A 4,737-nucleotide genomic window follows, 5' to 3' on the forward strand; every position below is an offset into this window, starting at 1 on the left:
AGACCAGTGATTCCCAAATCCTTACCTCTAACTGCCTAAGAAACATTGCTACTTCACAGACTTCTTAAATGATGCACATCTACTGCTGAACTTATCATATACTATCATGTACTACGCAGCCATCTTACTTTGGAAGCATGTTCTGCCTTTTCTCTGGTTAATAGTTCAGCAGTTTCCCAAGATAAAAATCTACGTATTTTCCTTAATTCTTCTTTCTCCCTTACCACTCATATTGTATCTGATATTATCTATTCCATTAGCCTCAGAAATATCTCTTAAATCTGGCCCCCTTTCTCCACTGAAGTAGCTACACACTTGGTTTACATTCTCATTATGGCCTTTAAACTATTGCATAGCTCTTTATTAAACTTGTCAACTTTCTTCTTTCTTAGGTCTATATTGCCCATTGCCACTTAAATGTGTGCTGGTCTCCCCAAATTCCAAATTCCTTGGCAGGTTCTTTATGATGGGGGAGAAAAGCCTGAAAGGTAGATCACTATTAGGTGATGTAAGACCTTAAATACCTTCCTAAGACATTTTGAGGGAGCTCTAGTGGTGTAGTGCCTAAGGCATTTGACCGGTAACTCTAAGGCTAGCGGTTCAAACCCACCAGCCACTCCTGGGAAGCAAGATTGGGCAATCTACTTCCATAGAGATACCGCCTCTTGGAAACCCAAGGAGGGGTTGTTATGAGTCACAAACGACTTTGGTAGGCTGTAGAGACCTATCAGGTTTTTGAGCAAAAGAGCAAAATAGAACTATGGCTTTTTTTTTCGGTTGGTATTTAAAAATAATTCTGCTCAACCATGCATGTTGTCCAGGAAAGAGGAGTCTGGTATTGAGGCAGATCTTGTTCTCTAACATGGGAGAGGTGGTCAGGACCAGGGCTAGCATGGTGTCATAAGGAGTTGATAGGAATGGGATACATTTCTGTAATTGTCATTAGGTCTTTGAGAAAAATATACCAAATTTCTTCTTGTCACAAAAGATTAAAATATTAAAATTAATTCTTCTCAAAACCTCAGTAGCCTTATTATTATGTTTGTTTTATTCACAAATTAGATGCTACCCTTGGCCATACACCCTCAATGACATTAGATTGAATTGGGTGGCCTAAAACTTATAAATTGCCTTTGCTATAATTGGCCCATTAGAAATTTTCTCTGCCCAGGAAAATGGATCATATATTATTTATCAATAAGTGTTTTAAAAGTACATAAGTAGATCTTAGGAGAAAACATATATTATCTTATATAAGACAAGTGGGATAGAGATGGCAGTTTTTTTCATTACTAATGGTATATTTTTCTCAAAGACCTAATGACAATTACAGAAATGTATCCCATTCCTATCAACTCCTTATGACACCATGCTAGCCCTGGTCCTGACCACCTCTCCCATGTTAGAGAACAAGATCTGCCTCAATACCAGACTCCTCTTTCCTGGACAACATGCATGGTTGAGCAGAATTATTTTTAAATACCAACCGAAAAAAAAAGCCATAGTTCTATTTTGCTCTTTTGCTCAAAAACCTGATAGGTCTCTACAGCCTACCAAAGTCGTTTGTGACTCATAACAACCCCTCCTTGGGTTTCCAAGAGGCGGTATCTCTATGGAAGTAGATTGCCCAATCTTGCTTCCCAGGAGTGGCTGGTGGGTTTGAACCGCTAGCCTCAGAGTTACCGGTCAAATGCCTTAGGCACTACACCACTAGAGCTCCCTCAAAATGTCTTAGGAAGGTATTTAAGGTCTTACATCACCTAATAGTGATCTACCTTTCAGGCTTTTCTCCCCCATCATAAAGAACCTGCCAAGGAATTTGGAATTTGGGGAGACCAGCACACATTTAAGTGGCAATGGGCAATATAGACCTAAGAAAGAAGAAAGTTGACAAGTTTAATAAAGAGCTATGCAATAGTTTAAAGGCCACAATGAGAATGTAAACCAAGTGTGTAGCTACTTCAGTAGAGAAAGGGGGCCAGATTTAAGAGATATTTCTGAGGCTAATGGAATAGATAATATCAGATACAATATGAGTGGTAAGGGAGAAAGAAGAATTAAGGAAAATACGTAGATTTTTATCTTGGGAAACTGCTGAACTATTAACCAGAGAAAAGGCAGAACATGCTTCCAAAGTAAGATGGCTGCGTAGTACATGATAGTATATGATAAGTTCAGCAGTAGATGTGCGTCATTTAAGAAGTCTGTGAAGTAGCAATGTTTCTTAGGCAGTTAGAGGTAAGGATTTGGGAATCACTGGTCTAGGGTGAAAGAGCCCTGGTGGCACAGTGGTTAAAGCTCTAGGCTACTAACTGTGGCTATGAGTGGACAGGTTTCGTTTTGTTTCATTCTGGTATAGGGTTAGGAGTATGAGCCAAAGCAGTTCCCTGTGAAAGATCAGAAAACCAAAAGGACCAAAGTTAAAACGAACTTCAAGAATTTCCTTAGTATTCTCTATCTTTTAAGAAATTTACATTTTTCTTGAAGCAAACTATACCTGTTGGGTCTCTCAACCCCCAGACTATAAGCTTTCAGAAATCAGGAACCCTGTCTTATTCATCTTTGATTCCCCACAAAGCCCAATCAAATGACTTCCACAGTGTTGCAGTTAGGGTGTTTTAGAGACAGAAAAGACCACACAGAGAGGAAGACAGAACCAGGATGTGGTGCTCAATATATAACCATTTAATTCTTCGTTTTAATCTTCCTTAAAGACAAGTCATGGTGAAATCAAGAGGCTGAGGTGAATTTGGGCATTTCTTACTTATTTTTCTAAATTTATTATATTTTGACTTAAAATAATTTCAAGTGCTTGACACTTAATTTGGGGGGGAGGCGGGTGAAAAAAGGTGAAGAGAGAAATTCACAAAAATGCATTCACCCAAAGAAAATTATGACTACTGCTTCCAGACTTTTTTGTATGGATAGGTCTTGGTTGTTATATTTTTCAATCACATCATATATTTTTTTCAGTTAACATTATACATTAGCACTTTTTCATGTTATTTACAAGTTTTATGAATAATTTCTTGAGGTCACTTAATATTCACTCAGTGAAGTTACATACTTTACTGAACTACTCACAGTTGCCACTACTCATCTGTCAGTTTGTCATACAAAAACGAGATGGATTGACACACCATAGCAACGCTTATGAGGGCTGCGCAGGACCCGGCAGTGTTTCGTTCTGTTGTATAGTTATAGGTTGGCGCTGACTCCACGACACCTAAGAACTCACTGTTGAAAACACCCAGGTTGTAGCCAACTTAAAAAAAAAACCGTTGCGGTCGAGTCCATTCCGACTAATTACGACCCTTTAGGACACAGTAGACTTGCCCCCATAGGATTTCCAAGGCTGTAAATCTCCCCCCAGACTGCCGCACCTTTCTCCCTCGCCGCGGCTGGTAAGTTCACACAGCCAAACAAGTGGCGCTTAACCACTGCGTAACCAGGGGACCTTGTAGCCAACTTTACACCGTTATAAATAACACTTTGATAAAGGTCTTTGTGCATAAAGTGCGCTCTTTATTTTGGACGACTTCCTTATGATATATTCCCAAAAGTAACTTTCATGAATCACAGGAAATATATTCACTCCTTTAAACCCACCCCTAGCTCTGGTTTCATCCTTCCACGCATTCCCCACTGGGCCCTCTTCACTCAGAGCATTCACACCGCACATCTGAGTCATCCCCAACCCTCCTCACTCGTTGGCTTGCCCACCTCCCTCCCAGCCTCCCCACACCGGCCAGGGCAGCAGCTGAGACAAAATACCTTCGGGTTCACTGCTCTACAAAATAATCCGTCTCCCCAAAGCAGCCCCACCTCACGAGACCGCGGAATCCCAGCCCAGCAGCACCGGAAATATCGGCCTCCAGAGCGCCAATGTGTGAGCAGTGGCCAGGCAGGCTCAACAATGCCTCCTGGCTATTGGTTTTTGCTTGTGTCACGTTAGGAGTTCCCACTGGCCAATAAGCTCAGGCTTTGCCGCACGGTTATCTGGAAGTTGTAGTCCCCATGAAACTCCACGCACTGTAAACCAGCCACAATTTCTCCCTCCCTTAGCAACCCCTTTCCCCACTGCTCATCGGTTCGTTTAGTATAAGACCTCCAGGAACCTAGGATCGACACCACACAGTTTTTGTTGTTTTGCTTTTAATCGTGATTTGGGTGAAAGTTTACAGAGCAAATTCATTTTCCATTCAACAGTTCATACACATTTTGTTTTGTGACATTGATTCCAATCTCCACAATGTAACAGCTCTCTTCTCATTTCCTCCCTGTGGTTACCTTTCTCCTGTGTTCTTCTTTGCTATGCATTCTTGCCCTCTGAGCTTTCTCCCTGCAAATGCTACCCAGCTGATCTCCCATGGTTGATTGTTCTAAAGAGTGTACCTGGCTGGTATAATTATTCACCATGGCCTGTCTATTGTTTGGCTGGAAGTTAAGCCACAAGAGGAAGTTCAATTCCAGGTGTGAAGGTGGACTAGGGCCCATAGTCTCAGGGGGTTTCACAAGTCTCTATCACACCAGTGGTCTTTTTTATGATTTTATATCTTTCTTCCATTCTATCCAAAATCTCCAATTTTGATCCCTTTCCAAAGATGCCACTGTTTCTTAACCCTTTTTTTTTTTTTTTTTTTTGATGAGGGAGCGGACAGCTCACAAAAAATTTATAAAATTTCCCCAGAAAAATGTTTTTTACCATACACAAAATACTATCTTCAACTGAAACTG

The sequence above is a fragment of the Orycteropus afer genome, unplaced genomic scaffold, assembly GCF_000298275.1.
Source record: "Orycteropus afer afer isolate SDZICR_OR568_19922 unplaced genomic scaffold, OryAfe1.0 scaffold00058, whole genome shotgun sequence".
NCBI lineage: Eukaryota > Metazoa > Chordata > Mammalia > Tubulidentata > Orycteropodidae > Orycteropus > Orycteropus afer.